General features: G+C 46.8%; 1 long non-coding RNA gene across 3 annotated transcripts; it reads left to right on the top strand.

Annotated features, from left to right (window-relative positions):
- Nucleotides 1–2,341: 2,341 nt before the first annotated feature.
- On the top strand, nucleotides 2,342–20,614 carry LOC137865586 (uncharacterized). 3 transcript variants are annotated; one of them, XR_011102007.1, is made up of 4 exons: nucleotides 2,342–2,493; nucleotides 3,035–3,104; nucleotides 19,300–19,390; nucleotides 19,968–20,614. It is a non-coding gene; the product is annotated as an uncharacterized lncRNA (long non-coding RNA). The 3 variants fall into 3 exon arrangements; XR_011102008.1 differs by lacking the exon at nucleotides 3,035–3,104; XR_011102006.1 differs by lacking the exons at nucleotides 3,035–3,104; nucleotides 19,300–19,390; nucleotides 19,968–20,614 and adding an exon at nucleotides 17,217–18,742.
- The last annotated feature ends 351 nt before the right edge of the window (nucleotides 20,615–20,965 follow it).

The following is a 20,965-nucleotide window of genomic DNA, read 5'->3' as shown; positions in this document are numbered from 1 at the left end:
ACAGCTCATCCGAGATGGAGGATGGTGTTTGCCACCACACAGCCCTCGCTGGGGGAGAGCAGATGCTCCAGGCACCGGGCAGGATCGGTCCCCTCTGAAACTGCTGGAGCTCGGTGTAACTTCTGCAGCCACGCTGTGACTCTTAGTGGGCACAGGGGGGGGTTCAACCCATCCTTTCAGCAAAGCCCATGGATGAAAGCTACCTTCGAGGGGTTTTCTTGTGTCTCCAGAGCCTCATTAGTGGCTTGCATCACACCAAGCCTGGGGATGTCACAGAGGAGCACCCAGACCCACTGCCCGCAGTGACAGTTTCGGCGGTGGCACTCTGTGTTTGCACAGTGGGTTCTCGGTGCTGCTCTGCATCCCCACTGTTTGTTTTTCCACTCCTTGAGCTGCCAATACCCACAGCACAGCCACGTGTAGCCCTGCAGTGAGCAAGCCAGCAGCTTTCTCCCAGCTCCCCAGATTCCCCCAGCTCCCGGCAGCTTTTTGCCCTCACCGAGGACAGGGGCTCACCATCACCTCCCCACTTCTGTGGCAGGAACTTGCTTTGTTCATCCCAAACACAGCCCTTGGGCTTTGCACTGCAGAGCTGAGTCTCTGCAGGGTGAGCAGGGTGACACTGACCCCAAATCCGACCCTAAGAGTGCCCCTGGGAGTCAGGGAAATGGGTGCTGTGCCCCGAGCATCAGGGAACAGTGGGTGTCCAGCTTGATGTGTCAGGGCATGGGATGGAGGGAGCGAGAGCCCACAGTGCATCGTGATCAGCATTCCCGGGCACCTTCCCAAATCCCATATTTGCCGTCACAAAAAGGCAGCACAAAGCCACGACAAGATGATTTCTGCGGACGATGGCAAGGGGTCCTCGCTTTCTCGTCTGCATGACCCCGAAGGGGAGAGTTATTTTAAAGGCAAACAAGAAGACCCAAACAATGCCAAGATGTTGACACCAGTGGCTCCAGCAGTTTTATTTATTGCCTGTTGGTAACTGTTGGCTGGCCGTCGGGATACGCCGGGGCCTGGTGGCTGACAAAACGAGGCAGAGCGACAAGAAGTGAAACAATCGGGATGTGTGTAATTTTTCCTTCCTGCTCGCTCCCTGCACTCACTGGACGGCATCGTCCACGAGGCTGGCTTTGTATTTCTCTGGGGTGTCTTCCAACCTTTTGCTCCCATCCCCGAGCCAGGAGCCGTCCCTGCAGACCCTGCCTCCTGGTCTTCCCTAACAGAAACCCAGCACCATCCGTGCAGCCCTGCAGGACAGGGGAGCACCTTTTCTTTTCCAGCTCTGCACCCTGAGAAGCTCACCCTGTGCAGGTCCCAGCAGCCACGTCCAGGAGCACCCCTGCACCCTCTACCCACCACCTTCCCAACCTGCCATTTTGAAGACCTTCCTAGGGGGCCCACATACCTCTGCACCCCCCTATTAAGCACTAAAAAGGAGCATTTGACTCAATAGGTGTGAAAAAAAAAAAAAAAAAAAAAAAAAGGAAATTTTGGGTTTCCCCAGCTCCTGCTGTGTCCTCAGTCCCTCTCCACAGCCCTGCTCAGCCCGTGTATTTGTAGGAGTTTGAGTGGTTGGGATGGCAGCGATGGAGGAGATCAGAGCCTGCTTGTCCCTGCCTGCACAGCTCCACACAAGGCAGATTTGCAGATGTGCTTCACAGATTGACTTTTATTTCTCCTTCCCAAACCTTTCTCACTCCCCTCATTGCTCTCCCCTTCCCAGGCATGACCGTGTTTGCTCTCCTGCAGGTCTGGCTGCTTGTGGGCAATTATTATCTTTACTGTTGTTGTACAGCTGCCTCCGAGCTATCAATTGCCTTTGTTCAAAGGTTACCTGCCCAGATGATTTTACAACACGACTACAATGATCTGTTCCATTTTGCACTTTATACTGATGCCACAGTGATTTTTACCAAGTCAGCGAGTGAGTAATGAAGCACTTGAGCCTATAAACACATGTTATTCTTGTTTATGATCATATTAATAGCACAATAAAATCACTGCTCACTCAAGCAGTTGCTTTCAAGAGAAAAAAAAAAAGTTTGTTTCTTTTTTATTTCCGCATGGAAAATGGAAAGCTGAGGCTTAATTTCTGCTGGGAGCCCAGCAGCCGCAGACTCTCTAATGGGGTGTCACTTCTGTGTGGGAGCACCAAAAGCCGTTGTTTTTTCTGCATTGTGCACAGAAATCTTCAGCACGACTTGTGTGGCAGCTCAGCCTGAATGGCAAATGCAGCTCAGCTGCAGGCACTTTAACTCTCCTGGCTGCTCCTTCGCATGACTTGGGGACACACATGTCCCCAGGTGTGCTCCCAAATCAGTGGTTAGGCTGAATGATGCCAGCTGAGGCCTGAGCCCATCGTGGTTATAAGAGGATGGGAGCACAACCTTCCCCTTCTTAGTGCTAATATGGAGTCTGTCTGGGGGTAATGGTGTGGATCTGCATTTTTTTTTCCAAAAATAAAGTAAAAACAAGACTGTGAGCCAGGTATAGTACTGCTATGGGGCTGAGGGGGGTTAGGTGTCTTCTTGGTGGTTTTGGAGTACTCTGGGAGTGCATTGGGAAGCATGGGTGAATTCACTAGTACTTCCCAGGCCTTGTTCCTTGCTCCTCTCCTGTGCTCTTATGGCTATGTTGGTTGTGTACCAGGCAGGAAAACAGCCTGTGTCTCAGTAATTAAGTGTCCAAGCCCCTTACCTCTGCAGCAGTTAAATCTGAGCTGAATATTCAATCTCACCATTGTATGCGTAGGAGCAGAAGACAAACAGCACCGCTCCTTTTATCACCTCAGGTGGTCTTTTGTGGAGAAGGCTTCATGGCCAGGAGGTGATGTCCCCAAGAACCTCTCCTGTTCAGCATGAATTTACATTGAATAGCCCCAAACCACTTAATGTGGAGCAGTAACACCATTTTCAAAGGGCTTCCAAAGGAGCTCCTCCTCAAGGGGAGGCTTGGTGAGAAGAAGCACATACCAGAAAGGCCCTTGTTGAAGGCAGCACCTCCCCATAGCCTGCTGTTTTCTCCACAGGCTTGATCTTCCAAATGTCAGTAAAACTTCTGCCCAGCAGTATGACCAAGGATAACATGCTGTGGGTATGGTATGTGTTGGGTGGAAAGGATAGTAGCGGGGGTGAACTGCCTTTATAGTCAAAATTGGGGAAAAAAACACCAAAACTTTATCCACAGTGCTTTAAGGCTGCCAGGGCTGTAAGCATTTACTGGCCTTTTTCCTGTTCTTGCAAGCTTTCTTTAGTGTCATTGAGAGATGCGTTAGTATTGGAATTTAAAGAAATATTTTTACAACCAGTGCTTCCACAGCAGCATTAAACGTGGCCAAGAGCAGACCTTGACTACTGTGGTGTTTGATAACGTCAGGGTCTGAGCTGCCTCCAGGGCCAACCCCTCTGGCACGGGGCAGCAGTGCTGAATCTTCTCCCTTATACACCTCTAACCTTGTTACCAGGTGCTGTTATACTGGTGGCAGGATAAAAGAGGAGGAAAGTGGGGAATTGTTATAATTCAGGTCTTGCCTCCGGTGCGCAGCTAGCTGCTTCGTGGTGTGATAGGAGCACTCAGTTAGGGATGCACACCTGGGGAAAAGGGTGGATAGAAAAAAATTGCCTCTTCTTATTTACTCCTTCCAATGAAGCAAGTGGTTTAAAGCAAACAGTGATGGGAACTTCCAGTTGTGGTCCCTGTTTCACCTGTGTTTGCATCTGCCCTGCTCCAGGGCAAGGTGTGGGATTGGGACTACCCCAGAGGCTGGATAGGAGGAGAGGTGGGCACAGATGCATGCAGTGCAGGGCTCCAATGTTGCTGTCGCTTCAGGTGTTGGCAGCATCCTTCCCATCTGTTCACTCTTTGCTCGTAATAAAAACAGAATAGCTCTGGCTTGTGGAATGAATGGAAACGATGCACATTTAGCTGTAGGAGCCTGTTATTAACACCTGGCAGTGGAGCAGTGCTGATGCTCCTTCTTTTTCCTGCTCTGGCCTTAGCAAGGTAGGAAAATAGTACTGGAGAACTCACCCTGCTGTGTGAGCAGGACTAAGGTGAGGTGGAATTGGCCATGTTAATCATTTACCTTGAGGCCAATGGAGGCTGTAACAGGTGCTCTGTGTATATAGGGATCTGCAAGCATAAATGTTCGATGGGGAAGCTGCTGCTCAAAGGGCGCTGCAAAGCAGCCTTTTGGGGAGGCAGTTTGCTCAGATCCACCTTTGTTTGCTTTGCGGGAGCATGGCCCTGTGCCACGGTGCTCTGTCACCAGCAGGGCTGTCACCGTGGGACAGTGTGGATGGGGACCACGGGACAGCTGCCACTCCTGGGCCTGGCCTTGACAGCTCTACTCCCTGATTAATAGTGCTCCATGCCAGATGGGAGTGGAGAGCTTCCAGAGGGCGATGGTTACTGCTGAGCATTCGGGCATAACCATGGTGTTTCTGAGTGTCTCTCCAAGGAAATTCAGCAGGAGGAGTGTAAGCTTGCTTTTCTGTCATCCTACGGTGCTTAAACCTTGCTATATCATGGATATGTTTTCTATGTTTAATAATACAGCTACAAAAAGGCTGGAGTTTCAGTTTATCTTGAGATTCACTAGGTACTTGAACGTAACTGAACATGTCACCATTGTTTTCATTCCACTGTCACACATGCTAAGCCCAGGCTGTCATTCCTCCATAACCCTGTTCATCCCAGCCAACTGCAACTCAAACCTCACCGCCTTCAGCTGGGTGCAGTGGTACCCCAACACATGGCCCAAAATGGGCCTTCTCCAGGAGCAAGTCCTTCCTGCATTGAGATGTGCTGTCCCACAAGAGTCTGTAGAAATCCTATGATAAAAACAAAGGGTAAGAAGACACTGTTCCTGGACCTGTTTCTCCATTCCAGAGCTTGTTCCAAAATCCAGTCTAACATCCCTATAATAGGGTCTATGAGCACAAGCCTTGTGTGCCAGCTTTGCTCTGTGCTCAGGGAAGTGTGGTGTCTGTGATGCTCAGGACATCCCAAAAGCACAGAAATGTCCTGTGGCCTCTCCTAGAGGAGGCTGGGGTCCCAGTAAACTGCTCCCAGAGTCTCCATCCCTGCAGGAAACTTGGTCTCATCAGTATTCCCTGGGCAGGTTTTGCTCCATGCCCAGGAGTGATTGGCAGTGGCTTGAGGTTTGCTTTTAAATCACACAGCTTTGCTTCATATTAAAACATGATTAGAAAGGATTTAGCAATTTAAAATATTAATAATGGATAACTCATTTCCAAGCAGTGAGTTTTAATAAGTGTGCTTTTTTGGATGGGCTCTGCTCAGAGGTTATTGACTTTGACATTGCTGCTTGCCCTTATGTTTGGATAAAGAAGCAGGGTTTGTCCCCAGGCTGTATCTTTTCTCTGCTGCACGGGACTGCCCTGGGCACCCTCGTTTCAGAGCTGCCTTTACCTTTGAAGAGTGGCTGTAAACCCAGAAGAGAGGAGCTCCACCTGTCCCACCACGCTGAGGTCCCTGGGTGTTCGAGGTAGGGAGCACTTGGCCTGCCCTTGCCCCTACCATGGGATCCTGTACCTACATCTTGCAGATAAAGCTGTGGAGGAGAAAAGCATTACCTCACATGGTTGTGGTGCTGGCACCCTGCACAGGTTGAAGACATGGGTCTGAGAGGTTGTCCTCAGGAGCACCAGGCTGCACAAGGTCTCTGTGCTTGCAGAGTTTTGTCTTTTTTTTTTTTTTTTATGTCTGTGGTTGCTCTGAAATGAAGATACCTCTTGGCTTTTTTCTTTCTGGCTTGGTTTTCCTTTCTGGCTGGGTTTGTGCATCACCAATCATTTTAGCTACAGTGGTGTCAATGGGGCTTGTAACATAACCACAAAATCAGTTACATCTGGAGTGCGTTGAGCAAGGTCACTGGGGATGGAGTTCCTTTTGTTTTCTAAAGGCAGTCTGAATAAATGGCAACCAAGCCCTCTTGCATTTGCGGGAGGCGAAAGCCAAAAACAAAACCACAATAGTATCCGTGTTTTTCAGTTAAAATAGCTGTCATCTGCTCTTGTAATGAAATTCAGTTCTATGTTTTTTTAAAGAAAAACAGGCTGGGGATCAGTCCATAATTAGTAGGAAATTGGTTTGGGTAGAATAGGAATCTACTTATCTCCTCATCAGAAACCAAATCTAAACAAAAGCAGAATCTGATTCAAGGTTTATAAGCTTTTTTAACTGAGTATTTCAATGCCTCCAAATTTCCCACTGGATCCAGAAGTAGAATTTTTGTGGTTTTTTTTTTAATGTCATTGGTTGCTTAGTCCTGCTCAACCAGGAAACTTGAGGACTTCCTTGGGAGGTTTCTTGGAAGACTGGCACACATTTTAACCACTAATGTCTTTTTGAAGAGGTACAATTGGGCTGCAGAAAACACCGCAGGCAGGTTATTTTTCCACCCTGGGACAGGCTGGACAAATGTGTTAATTCATAAAGCATGCTGTGTTCCTGCTAATTGCCAGCTTGGGTCTAGGCTTCAGCCAGCTCCGAGTGTATCCTCAGAGCAGAGGCTTATCTCAGGAGCTTCCTGAGTCTGCAGAATTGAATGAAAGTCTCACCAGGAAAAGTGGTTTGTTTTGCTTTTAGTTTGTTTTGTAAGAAAGCTGAGAGTTTCCCTTCCCAGCCAGGTCTGAGTGACCGCTGCGAAGCTCACATGCTTCAGTGCTTCAGATCCTCAGGCCCTCTATACTCCTGAATACGTTAAAAATAAATACAAGTAAAAATCCAGCTATCCATTCTACATCTTCCACTGAAATTGAATTTTAATTTAGATATAATTTGGGAAGAGGCTGTAAATGTGCAGTCCTACCAGTTGATTTCCTTCCCTTTCCCAGAGATTTTTGTGCCAAAGTGAGGTACAAGCACAGAACTACAAATCAAACATCTGGATAGAGATTTGGCAGTTGGGTGGTTTCATTGCACAGACAGCTTGGGCATTTGCTATACCTAGAATCAGGTTCAACAGTCCAATTTAATTTGTTTTAAACAAAATCTGCAAGAAATCCCCCAAATGATAAACATTTGCTGATGAAGATAAATATCAGCATTGCAGTTTAAAGTTTCTCCTGATTTAATACTTGGTTACATCGTCACATGCAGAGAGCTGCTGAGAATAAATGCAGGAAAAAAAAATCCAAAGAAACCAAAGGTGTTTGACAAGTCTTTGCTATAAAACTCTGGTAAAATGTTTAATTTCCAACTTCTGGGCTTGGTTCCTTGCATCTGTACCCTGTGGTGATGGGAACAGTTCTTGGCATCATCCTCGTGTAAGTGGTCATTTGTCATGCTGTGCTGTTGGTGATGGAGCTGAGCTGCAGTGAGGCAAAGTGACTTGACAAAGGTCCATTGGGAGGTCGGTGGCAGAAATGGCCACAGTTTCTGGTCTCTGGAATTTGTCTTGGAATTGAAGTTTTTTTTAAAAATAAAGTTAAGCTTGGCTTGTGTCTGAGAAATGTGGTCACTGGTGGGGTCAGCCAGTGGGCATGAGGCCGCCCTGGTGGTAGAAGCAAGTCTGCAAACCTGTCCTGGACCCTTCTGCACTCCCAAAGCTCACTTGCTTTGTAAAAAACCATAAAACAGTTATATATATATGCCCAAACCAAGACCTCACCGATGCATGTAAAAATTCTGTAAAGGTAAATGTGTAGCACATTAAACTATTAACTACTGCATGGGCTTCCGATCCTGTCCTGCTCCCTAAATAAAAAATAATTTCAGGCAACAAAGGGCCTCCATTTCAGAATAGATTTTTTTGGAGAGGGGGGGAAATAAACTAAATTTGGAAAACACTTAATAACAAAGTTGCCTTAATTTAACAACAGCTTTTATTAGATTGCACTTGTCCAGTGAGATTAATGGCCGTTTTCCTTTGAAACTCTGGGAGTCTTTCCTAGACACTGGGAATAAGTGGGCTCCCTCAAATGTTCTGCTTCCTACAGGATTTACTGGTGAAAGATTTAATACAATTCAGCACAAACATTTTAACCTCTCCATCTAAAATGCTGAATTCAACCGTTTCCTGAATGTGTATAATTTAAAGGCTTGTGTTTTCCTGTGTCATGCTCTCTGAAGCATTTTATGTCGCCTTGCTCCTATTGACTCTTTTAAGAAAACACTGCATAAGTATACAGTCACTTTCAGATAACTCCGATGTTTACTTTATGAATGAAGGAGGAAATTGAATACTCAAATAAAGTTATGCATGTGAGTGCCAGAAGCTAACTGCCCTCTTAAATTTGCTTGTCTTCTTGAAAGAGCCTTTAAATACAATTTATGACGTAAAGAGCCTTTCCGCAGAGCCGAGGCGAATCTCCTCTGTCTTTGGTTATAAATGGATGCTCTCAGTGGGGATCTCCCAGCCGGGGATGCTCACAGGGCAGGAACAAATGCTGTGCCTCCCGGAGCTTGTGTGTATCCCATTCATCTGCTGTGGGATGCGAATAAACAAGCTGCTGCCTGTCTTGTAGTTAGGAACACAGGCAAGGCTATGAGTAGATAAAAAAAAAAAAAATGGTTTCTAGCAGGGTATAACCACTGCTGTACTGAACTTAATATTAGGTTCAGATTTTACAACTGGGGGAAGTGGCATGTGGCTGCCTGTGTGAGCAGTGTCGTTTGCTGTCCTGCTTCTCCTGCCTCTGGTTTGGAAAAACATGCTGGGTTTGGGTTTAGGGGTATACCTCAGGTCAGCCCCTATCTAGGCTTGCCTCTCCACCATTTTAGCAACTGAGGTAATTGATTTTTCCTTAAAATAGTTGATAAGTATTGTTAAATCTGTTCTGAAGTAGAATAAATAAACCCATTCCCCAGTGAATTCACCCTGCAGGCTCCCCCAGCCTTCTCCCCCCCCTCCACTTTCCATCAAGAGGGCATCTCCCAGGATCAAACTGTGCCATGCAATGAATGCTACAGTAATGGGGATATAATTGACATGTTAACTCTCCTTATTTGAGCCAGGGAGATTATGGGATGAACACCAGGGAAGGCACATGTGCCTGGTTTGGCTGCTGCAGGCTGGGCATGTGCCAGGGTGCCAGAAGGGCTTGGCCGTGGCCACCCTGCGCAGCACGCGGCTGGGCTCCTCGGCTCATCCTTTGGCACGGGGCTCCTCAGGTCCACGTCCAAGTACAACACTTGGACATGCATGGCTTTATTTATGGAAAGAGGAAAGGTCTGAGGCCCTCCGGGTCCTGTTGGCTGGGGTTTGATTGCAGGATGAGGCCACAGGGTTTACTTGCTCTCGTGGGTCCTGTCGGATGTGAAAGCTTGCTGGCCTTTGGCTCCGTGCTCCTCCTCGGCTCGGATACCAGATCTGGCTCCTCCTTCGAGGAGACTGACTGAAGAGCCTGTTGCTCCTGTGTGGCATCTGCGTACAGGAGCAGGGCATCAGGCCAGACCCTGTTTTAGGCACCAGCCTTTGAGCCAGGGACTGTGACCACCTCCACCCTGGAGCCTGGGCAGGGGCTGGTGGTATTACCTGGGCTATGCGGGGGAGCTGCTGCCAGTGCAAATCCACTCTGGTTTGTTCCAGTTCAGAGGATTCTTATGATTAGTTATTAGCTTTGGAATATTTGACTATTTTTTTCCTTGAGGATTCAGCTTGTGGTTTCATGCTACTGCATCTCAGTCTGTTCCAAAAAGGAGTTGGTCGTCTCTGTGACTGAGGGGCTTGGGTGCTGCAGGTCCAGCAGCTTGAGATGGAGCCTCGGATGCTGGCTGAGCATGCCTGGGATAAATGCTGTGGATTTGGAGGGATGAATGCAGCCGTGGCTCTGAGCTGTCCTGGAGCAGGGTGAACTCAGGGATGTGCCTGCTGGGGACAAGGAAAGTGCCTGGCTTCTTGTGCCTTGTTATGCATCCAGAAAGGGGAGCAATGAGGCTGATCTGTCCCTCTAGAGCCGCTGCCCTGTGCTGCAGGGAAGCTGATATTGGCAGAATAAAGTGTGGGTGATAGCACTTCCACACCTCCTGTGATTACCGCATTAAAAGGCGAGGTCCCTGTAAACTCAGGCAGTTGAGCAAGTGTAAAATAAACAGGATCCCAGGTAAGCCTGGGACCTCAGGGGCAGAGGAGAGGGGTATGGAAGACAGATAGATGGGAAGAGGTCTGGATTTGCATCCAACCTCCCATTGGCGCCACTGCATCTCCCCACCATGTCCCTGTTTTCCATGGACCTTTCCACCAGAAGCCCAGAAAGATTTTAGGGTTTCAAGGAGTAAGGGTCCCAGACCCCCCCCCTCCCTTCCCAAAGTCACAAATACTGTGTTGGAGCGGGGATGTGCTTGGGGCTGTGTGGCAGGTGAAAGCAGCCCTGTGAGGCATGCAGAGGTCACCCACAAGGTCCAATCTGTCCCCCAGCACAGGCTGCACCGCCGGCAGGATCCCTATCACACGCTAATATTGGATTATGATCGTGAGACTCCACAATGTCACGCTGATAACAGCGCGATTTTTCCCCTGTATGAGCCTGTTTCATTTTAACACGTAGGTATGTCAAGTGAAGGGAATATTTTCCCTTCTGCATCAGACTCCAACTTCGCCGAGGTCGGTCACAGGAACGTGTGCGCAAATGTCAGGGCTGGCAAGGAGTGCGGCTGGGGGCAGGGGGCCCTTTGGGGGCTGTGGGGACAAGAAGGTGCCCCATGGGCAGTCCTGAATGGGATGCTGCGGGTCAAAAAGAGAGGGAAAGGCTGACATTGAGATGTGCTGGCAGAGCTGCATGGTTCTGCATTTCAGATGTTACTGCAAGAGCAGTTAACTCATAATAGTTTCCCCTAGCTTAGCCAGGCCTTGCTTGTAGGGTAGACTGTAAGAGCAACATCCCTCGCTTGCTCAGGTCCTTCTGACATCAGGAAGAGCTTGGCATGGGAGCACACACGTGTCCATTTACCCTGTCTGTCAATGACCAAAATGAGGTGCTTTGAAGGCAGAGCTGGACCAAGAGGTGGTGGTGGAAGCAGCTTATTTAGCTGGGGAATGACAAGGCTCCCTTATAATTCTGTATAAGAACTTCTACCAGAAACTGATGCTGCTTTGACAAAATACCCCGGGGACTAAAATATAAAATGCTGCTTCCACTTGAGCGTGACCTGCATGCAAAGTGCACCCCTAAACCAAGTCACCTTTGAGGACGGAGAGGTGGGAGTCATCTGAAAGGGAAAAAATTGTGACAAAACAGCTTTTTCTTGGGAATTCTATTGTCCAGGGTCAGTTCCCATGGAGGCAATACAATTGCCGCCTTGCCCTTCAAGGGGGGTCCCTGTAGGAGAAGAGACAGTGGTGCCTGAGGAAGTGCAGCAACCTCCCTTGGGCTGAGCTCTAATTAACCTGAGAATTAAATTGCACAAATACAACGCAACTTGTGTTGCCTGGTCACTTTCCAATGAAAAAAAAATCTTGAAACCTCTGCTGGATCCATATGCATCCACGTCAATATTGTACACCAAAATGTCAGAGTGGACAATAGCAACTAAAAATAGGCAAAGACAGGATTTGACTATAATATTTTTAAACTAGGAGGATGGCGAAGTTATATATAGTGAATACAGAAAAAATGGGTCTAGTTGTTTCAGCAAGGAAGACAAAGTATTGTTGTTAGCTGTATGTGAGTTTGGTGCAGGTATAATTTCAAAGCCAGTAACCCTTTTTGGGCACTGCCTCTTGCTGCACTTCTCCTGGGGCTCTGAGATCTTGGGGTTATTGTGCAGTGTGTGGGCATCCCAGGGGAGGCAAATACTGACTGTGCTATGATATTAGCCCCTTCTCCAATTTATTTAACTGAGTAGGGGATGTTATGGAGCACAGGGCTCTGATCACAGAGGCAGGGTGGGAGCAGCATGTGCACCACCTGCTGCTTTCTGCTCCTTGGAGCAAGGCACTGGCAGCTCCTGCTTCACCTTTTGCTCCCCAGTTTGTGCTGGGCTCGGCTGGAAACCTCCTCACTAGGCTGCTCCTTGGAGGGGAAAGGAGACTTGAGGCTGCTGCTCCCTCTGCTGACTCTGGCTGAGAGCGAAACGCTCAGCCCAGAGCAAAGCCCCAGGCCTGGAGCCCAGGCAGGACCTGGTCCCCAGCAGGTACCTGTGCCTTCAGACACCGGTGTGTCTGCACCTCGGGTTGCGAGCAAAGCTGTGCACACCTCCTACTTTCCTCCTGCACCTGACCTTGCTGTGTGCTTCTCCCCAGAGGCAGAAATCCCAGTGCTGGAGTTGCTGCTTTGGTGAATGTCCAAAGGAGCAGTTTTGCATTGCATCAGAAGCAAATGAATAAACATTAAATATAGGGAGGTTGAGTATCTGTTCTTTCTTTTAGGCATCTCTGTGACAAAGTGTGTGATCTTTATCAAGGAATATCTCAATGATTTAAAAAGTTCAGTTAGGACCTGTTCTTGAACGGAAGAAAACTTTGCTGTTGAATTTAATGGGAACGTGTTACAGTCTGCAATCTGCAACTGGAGTTCTTTGCCTTTTTTCTTTCTGTACATCTCTTTAATCCTTTAGCAATTATGTGTATTTTCCAAAGAGGTTTTCTGCGTGTCCCAGGGGCATAAAATCACAATGGGAAAGAAGTACTCCTCATAAGCTGTGAGCGACTGCAATCTCCTTCCAAGCCTACTGGTAACACCCTGTGGATATTTGCTTCTCCAAGATTAGAGGAACAAAGCAAGAAGAGAGCAGTGTTCCATTATGGTCAAGCATATAATATTGTGATTATTACTCATGCCCCTCCGAATAATTAATCATTTTGTGTGTTATTTGAAGACAAACAGGGCCTTTGGTTCATTATCGCTTATACATACACAGAACTGGAGTCACATCAGTGCTGTCAGACTTGGTTAATCCCTGCCTGGGTTTTGTACATGTCTGGGTATCTGAATCATGTACATGGCAAATGATCTACTAATATGTTTGCTCCATCAGTTTGTTCATATGGAGCCAAATATATGAAAGCATTCAAGCTCCGGAAAGTGCAGATATGGTCCTAATGGAGTTGACAAAGGCACCTAATGTTAGAGGTTGTGGAAAAAAAGGCTTGCTGACGAAATGCTCTTTTTCTTTTTAAGTATTTTGTTTGGATTTTTTATTATTGATTTTTTATCCTGCTCAACATTTTGAAGGAGGTGACTAGAAAGGAAGTCAGGAAAACTGGGTTCTATTAAAATATATTTTGGGGTTAAAAAAAAGTTAATTTAAACTAAAGTGGAGGGAAGGAATGATAACTAAATATCAGTGTCTTGTGATACCCAAGAATGGGAGCCAGACAGTGAGCTGCTGCTCAGACAGTCACTGTGATGCTGCAGTGGTGGAATAAATCAGGGCAGCTGCCCAGTTATCCAGGCATCCCCTATGTGCAATAATCCTGCCTGCTCTGCCAGGGCAGCTGCCCTCATCCTGCCTTTCAGCACAGAAGCCCTTCTTACATTGTCGGTCTGAAAACATGGCCCATAAATTTTAGAATAGAAGCCCTGCATCCTTTTTTCCTCTGCTTGTCTATATGACTGCCTCTTCTCAAGCTCAGCACTTGGAAGACTTCGCTTTAAGACTGTAACATTTTGATTACAAGTGATATAAAATGCCGTTTGCTTTATTTCCTAATTAATGATAGTACATAAGGCAACAGTAAACTCAATTGCTTCCAACAGCTTTTTATATTCACTTGGAGGCATTTGCAGAAATATGACTCTTGTACCCAGCAAAATCTTTCCTTGACCAGATGTAGAAGGAAAACACTTTTATTGGCTCCATGATAATATCACTAAAGAGGAAACAAGCTATAAAAATAAAAAAACCAACACTGAATTTGAGAGTTGCTAAACTAAAAGATATAGAAACAAATACAGAGTAGATAATAAGGCCTTTTACTGATAGTGGTGTCCTGTGTAAATAATGCAGACACTGAATAAGTCCCTCTGCAACGAGACTCATTAGAAATACGTACCTCGGCCCCAAGCAATTACTTTGATTGCTCCTCTGCTGCTTTTCACAATAAATGTCCGCAGACCCACTGAGGCTTCAGCCATTTTGCTGGCTGCATGTCCTTGCAGATATATGGCCATACTGAAAACAGAAGTGCAATGTGTTTTCCACACAGGATTGTAGGCTCATTGCTTTATAGATGAGCTTTTGGGAGAATTGCTAGAAGTGCAAGCAGAGGATAGATTAAATGAGCCCATTCCCCAACCAAGCATCTATTTCTTTAGGGAACGAGCATGGCCAAAGAATGTATTGACCCGTGGCTGCCTGGCACATAGATCTTACCTTCGGTTTGAGTCTGCAAAGGGTGAGATGCTCCTGAATTATAATGAAATCTGTGTAGATCTTGCCTCCCTAACCTCCAGAGCTCTTCACAAAAAAAAAAAGTTCTGTCTAATTTGATTTTTAAATTATTTTTTTTTAGAATTAAAGATACTGGGTTGGCACCCTGAGAGGTCACCAGTATTTTTTTTTTAGAGGTGGGAGTGAGATCTGTGTCCCCATGGAGCACAGGAATGAGGGTCCTGCAACTCAGGTAGGAGAATCACGTGCCTCTAGGGGGTTGCATGGGCACCAAAAGCTCAGAACCAACTCAGGAAGCACCCAATAAGGGCATGATTATGCCTTGTGCCATCCAGACACAACAGGACGGGGGGAAAAAGGACATGTCAGAAGAAACCTAAGAGTTTAGCTGAAAGATATGCTCATGGGTGGCTCAGCTCCACCAGCTGTTGTTTATTGTTTAGCACCAAGTCCTAGTCTGGGTGGTGAGGTGTTAATAAACAGAAGGCATCATTTTGAGAGGCTGCAGCAGTGGCAGTTGTTAGCTGTTGGATCACCTTTGACAGCCTCTTTGACTGGCACAGTGCCCTGGTGGAGAAGTTGCCATCAGCTCATCAGGAACACCAGCAATCCCCTCCTCAAGTGATCTTTCTGGAAAATAAGAGCTATGTGTTGTTTTTATGTGTGAAACACTAGGACAGAGCTAGCTGCTCTCATTTAAATAAGAGTATGAAGTTCACGTGTTGGTCATGCAGCCAGATTTAATGAAGGAAAATGGAAATGTTTTGAATTGTCATTCTTAGACAAAGACATCTAACCGTGCCTTGCAGAGGTGTAGTACAAATACCCACACTTCAAAGAACAATTCTCCTGTGGAAGCTGCATGTGCAGAAATCTAGAGAAGGGTTTGACTGAAAGGTGAGAAATAAAGCTAAATTTCCTAGGGTAAATCTCTTGTTTTCCTTGTTTTAAATATTCTGGCTAGGGAAGGTATAATAATAAAAGAACATAGGTGAATACATCCTTTGGCAGAATCATAGGGTAATAACAGAAGCAAGCTGAAAGCCAGTCAGAGTGAGAATACATACACTGAGGACACATTTACCTCTGTGTTTGTAATGTACATCAGTAATCTGAAGGTAAAGAGATAAATGATACCAGACAAGCAGAAAGACTAAAGCTAACTTGGAGCCATAAAATTTCATGGTAGCATGGAGAAAGATGAGCAGTGGAAGTTGAGATTGAACAAGGCAGTCAAATAGTAATTGCTTCAAAGTTACAGTAACTCCCCTTTCTCTCCTCTTAATGTCTCAAGCTTCCTCTTTTCTCTACACATTTTATGGAGTGGTTGGACAAAACCATCCCAAAGCCGTTCTCTGGCAGAAGCAGGATAGCTGCTGTGTGTCCAGCTTCTGGAGGCAGCTCTTACTTAGTTGTAACCATCCTGCTATGGAAATGGGAAGAGGGACATCTTTGGCAAGGCTGGAAAATGGGATCCCAGATACAGGAAAGCATAAAAATGTTTGAGAAATTTGAAGGCAAAGCAGAGAGCTAACATTTCCTCAGATCCCCTTCCTTTGCAACAGTGTAATCCTTACAAATGAATGGGAGCAGGTATTTGCTTAAAAGAGTTAATCTTTATTAACAACCCCAGAATGCCCTTCAGCTCATGTACAACCTGGTTCAAAGGTTTTCAAGAAAAACAACATACCATAAACCAAAGGGCAGCGCTAATTGGAAGCAATGTAAAGTCTTTGAAAACAGTAATACCCTCCTTGTGGGTTAATAACCGGAAATTAAATTTCATGTATGTTAGCATAACCCATCATAAAGCACCAGGTGAAGTAAGGGGCACAGGCAGAAGGGCAGGGTTCGGAGCACGCAGTCGCTGTCATGCAGTAACCCCAATTCCTTGGCCAGAGTCTGGGTTTCCAGAGGTTTCCATTAATCTTCAACCTTGATCACCCTGGCTGAAGGAAACGTTTTGCATGGTGTAGCCCATATTGCTGCTTTGGTGGTGGAATAAGTCTGGAGGCTCCTTGGAGAGGAGGAATGTAAATCTGGTTGTCCCCAGAAGCAATGACAGATGTCCTGCTTGTGTCCTGGTTTGTGGAGCCCAGCGGTGGCAAAGCATTGCTGTGACTTGTCCCTCCAGTTTGACTGATGCTTCCCCAGTCCAGTGCTCGCAGGTCACTGGCAATCCAGAGGAGTGCTTCAGATGACCTTGAGGGCTTGCCTTCTGCACTGGATATGCAAATGAAAGGCCATTCCTAGCAAATGAATGGAGTTTCAATGTTAAAATGTCATGAAATAGAGTGGGTACAAACGCATGCTGGGATTGAGTTGGCTAATAATGGCACTGCCTGAAATGGAAACTCAGCTAATATTTGGACTGCAGGGTGTGTGTCTCATAAGGAAATGGCTTAATCTGGAAAAGGAGGCAGAAGCACAAGGTCAGATCCTTGCTCCTCAGCCCTCATTTCCTCTTCGGGCTGCATTGGCTGCCCAGAATCTGCCAAGGAGTCAAGAAGTTGATGTCCCTGAGGCCAATCTCTGGGGTGTCTCTCACTGGGAAATCCTGTGGTGCCAAGCCCAGCCCAGGGTACAGGTGGTGGCTGAGGGTGGGCACCAGGCAGGGACACCAGGGAACCTCTCAGGAACATCTTGCAAGTAACACAGTCCTGAGGAGATGGATCTTGTCCTGAAGTTCTCCTGACTCTGTAAAATATAACAAAGCCATCTGTCAGTCAAGCTGTCCCTCCGGCAGATCATGATGTCTGGTTGGAGATACCACCGTGGATTGTCTGCTTGCTGGGGGCTCAGTCTTGACAAAGCAGAGATATGGCCTCAGGCATGTATGGGGCCTGCGAAGGCACCTGCAGTGGCCTTTGTAACTTGCTAGAGAAACGAGCTGTTATTTCCTTCATTTCCAGCTATTGGTGGTTAAGGCAAGGTATGGGAAAGCCTGAAAGCCAGAAAATGCCTGGGCAAGAGAAAAACACCCCAAGTACCACATGGGCTGCAGGAAGGATGGTGACAAGCAGGAAGAGGAACGACTTTGTGACTACAAACCACGACCAGGCCCTTCCCTGGTTCTGCTCACAGCAAGCTGCTGGTGCTCGGGATCTATTTTATTTTTGCCTGTCACCGTGTTTGTGAGACTTTTAGTCTGTAGGCCTCTCTCCCACTGAAGCCATCCATCACTGGTGCTGACAGAGGTTCCTGCTGCCCGAAATGGCCAGGAAGACTCGGTGGAGCCAGAACCTCAGGGGTCAAGTCCAGGTTGTCGTGTCTGAGCAAAGGCTGCTCAGGATATACGCGGCCCGGCATCATGTTTGGAAGGCAGTGAAGGACCGAGAGGGAGGAGGAGGAAGGATAGGATGTAATTTTTCATCCTGCAAGCAAGCATGTGGACTGGGAATGTTTCTTTTTGCCTGGGTTTTGAAACAAATGCTGCTGCCAGTAGTCTGGCTTGGGGTGGCTGGAGAAAAGGGAGTCCTCAGCATGCAGAAAGAGCGGCCAAGGTCTCCACGGCCCTGCCTTGGCACTCCTGTGAATCTGCTCTTTACTGCTGGCTATAATACAGAGGCAAAAAATGTTGGGCACGGTGCTGAACTCAGTGGTGTCTCCTGTGTAGGAGAAGGAAGAGGAGGAGGTCTGAAGGCCCATTGCCTGTGGTTGAGGTTAGGCCCAGTGCCTACATGGAAGCTGAAGAAGAAGGCCGTATGCTCTGCATGGCACCAAACAGCAGCTCGGCCCCAGGCACAGCCACAGCCAGCGAGCACCCAGTCACACTGCATTGTTTCAACACATTTACCTAATTAGTTTATCAAGAAATGTGTTTGGCCTCGTCTGATACTAGGGAAATGCTGTCTGTCATTTGCAGGCATCCTGCGGGGCCCCGGGGAGCTGACAGACCCTGGCTCCTTCCTATCTCTCCTTAACTCCATTTGCTGGGCCTATTTCCCATTACTTTTTTTCCATGTAGCACTCCCTCACCATTTTGGGATTAAAGTAATAGATAATGACATTATGCCTAAAAGAAGACTGTGACGGGTTAGAGGTATAACATGAGTGAGAACTGGGAAGAATATCTGGAAAAATGCGCAATGAATGAAGGTGTGGGAACTTGAAATATTTTTATACCTTTCCAACTAAATTCTCTGCAGCTTGGAGCTTCTTCATAGAAGTGAAGATGAATGAAAAATGACTAATGAATAAAATATTCATTTTGTGTTTCCCTGGGGGTCTGCTTTATCCAGTAGGAGCACAAGATGCTCTTACCCCTTACAATATGAGTGCATGAACCCAGCCAGAAGCCAGTTCTGGTGGATAAAACATAATTGTAGGGCTCTCCTCTGCTCTCCTCTCTCAGCCAAGCTAACAGCAAGCTCTCAGGCAACGAAGAAGCTGGCACTCAGGGGTATTAACCTACTGTGTCTGGTCTTCTGGTTTCTAACAGCCAGTTAATTAAAGGCTGGCAAAATCCCATGATAGCTTAACTGATGTTTCATGGGCTTAATGACTTTCAGCTCCATTCACGTCTTGGGCTCAATGAGCTGGAGGCAGCAGTGTGATGCTCACCCAGCAGCCAGCCTGCTGCCACAGGAGCAACCTCCTCGTATGGACAAGGATAGGGCAAAAGGAGTCTGAAAAGGGTGACTTGAAATCAGTTCTTGATGAGATGGGCTTGCTACAGATACACCTGTATTGGAATGAAAGATTTAGGAAAAGATTTAATTTATGCTAGCAGAAGAAATACGCAATAGTATGGCTTTTTCTCTCTTGATACTCACCTATCACTGTTAAGTTAAAAATGGCTCAGGGGAAAAATCTTATTCAGTTTAGTGCCTGGAGTAGGAACACAGGAGGCATTTTCAGATTAGTCAGCTCTTCACAAAGAATATTCCTCCTGAAGGAGTCAGTGCGTATCTGCACGGGCACCCTCTGCTATAGCAGATAGTGTCGGGGACCTGTCAGCCTTCACATAATCGTAACGTTTTGGTCTCCCTGCAGGCATGTTCCTGCTCCTGCAGAACCAGCTCCAAGGAGAGGCAGGAGAGCTCAGTACAGACCTACAGCTTCGGCATGCAGCCTCCAGAATCCTGTGAGTACTTCTGACAATCCCAAAAGGGTTTCATTATCTCTAATGCTATTACTTGGAGCTCAGGCTGTATCACTTCACCTGGCCAAGCCACTGCAACATCTGCTGAACAGCACAATGATCTGGGTGTGCTGTCAGCCCAGTGCCAATGCTAAATGGCTGATTTCCATGAAAGTGGTGTAAAGCACATCAGTAAGCAGGTGCATTTAAGGAAATGTACATGGTCTGTCAGCCAGCAGCAGAGATGTCAAAGCTGCATTCAGGTGTCTGGTGCTTTAGGATGTTGCTGTCATACATCTGCCTATCACTGGTGGACTGGAGGAAAAAAAAAAAAAAAAAGAAAAAATATATATTTAAGAGTTGCTGTTAAATTCTTGATTGCACTGATGGGAACAGTAACTCAATGTACCACAACAGCTTTGTTGTCTTCAGTGTGTTTAACCCCCATGCTCATTAAGAACCCTGTGTATTGTGGTTTTGCCACCCTGTTTCCACTGTTGACCTAGAACCGTGCCCTAAAACAGACACAAGACTCTGGATCTCATCCATCCCCAAAGTGGTGTCTTTTTCTCCCCTGCAGATTGATGTAATTCCGCTTTTCCTTGTTGGGATTAGGACAAGCATGCTCGCAGGCTCCCGTTATCGCGGTGGAGGTAACGCGGGACGGAGCGAGGGCAGGCAGTGCTGAGTGATCCTTGCCAGGTACCCAGCTGGCGCTGCCAAAGCGCGCGGGGCTTTCCTCCAAATGCTTCCACTGCAGGAGAAACGTGTCTTCTGCTGCCAAGGGTCTGGGAATGTCACTTAGCCTGGGGAAAGCTTGCCATCGCTGTATGACAGCCACTTCACCAGTCAGTCCAGTAACGCTCTGTGAAAACAAAAGGTTACGTGCCCCGTGCCAGAAGGACTGTCTTCACTGACAGTGGAACACGTCAGATGTCTGGCCATTTCAGGAGCTGTTCTCAGAAAGAACACGAGGAAATGGGAGTCATGTGTTACAGAGCAGTGTCCTCTGCGGTCCAAGGCACATTGACTAAACGTATGTCACATTCCTATAGCACCTCTTAGGATAAATGTTGTATGAACTATATCAAAAGTCTGGTTTCCTTCCTCATAAAAAGTTCCTTCAAAATCCAAAGTTATCTGAGTTGCCTGCACCCCATTTTATTGTTCATTTCTTTAGCAAATGAATAAAGATGGATTTTTTTTCGGATGTCACTTAAAATATGACACCGTTCCTTTGACCTGCTCATATATCCTTCTTTCCCTATCTCAGTATCCTTTAAGCCATGACAGAAGGTAATTTCATCTCCATTTTATCATTAGGAAGCTTGTGCATTCCTTGTCCAAAAAGGCAGGGGAAAAAAAATGGGGGGGGCAGTGAGAAATCACTGTGTCTTAATCACAGGTCTTTAGAAGAATCAATTAACAGTTGGAGCAAGTTGGCACTTCCCATTGGCCCCCAAAAAGGTGGAAAGCAGCATGAGAGCATCACTAAACTTCCCTCTAGGCCTTAAACCAACACATTTTCTGTCTGAGAAGTTGCATAGCTCTGAATAGAGCTTCTCCTTACACAGAGAA

The sequence above is a fragment of the Anas acuta genome, chromosome 16 (genome assembly GCF_963932015.1).
Source record: "Anas acuta chromosome 16, bAnaAcu1.1, whole genome shotgun sequence".
Classification (NCBI taxonomy): Eukaryota; Metazoa; Chordata; class Aves; order Anseriformes; family Anatidae; genus Anas; species Anas acuta.
This window is presented reverse-complemented; position numbering and strand designations above follow the sequence as displayed.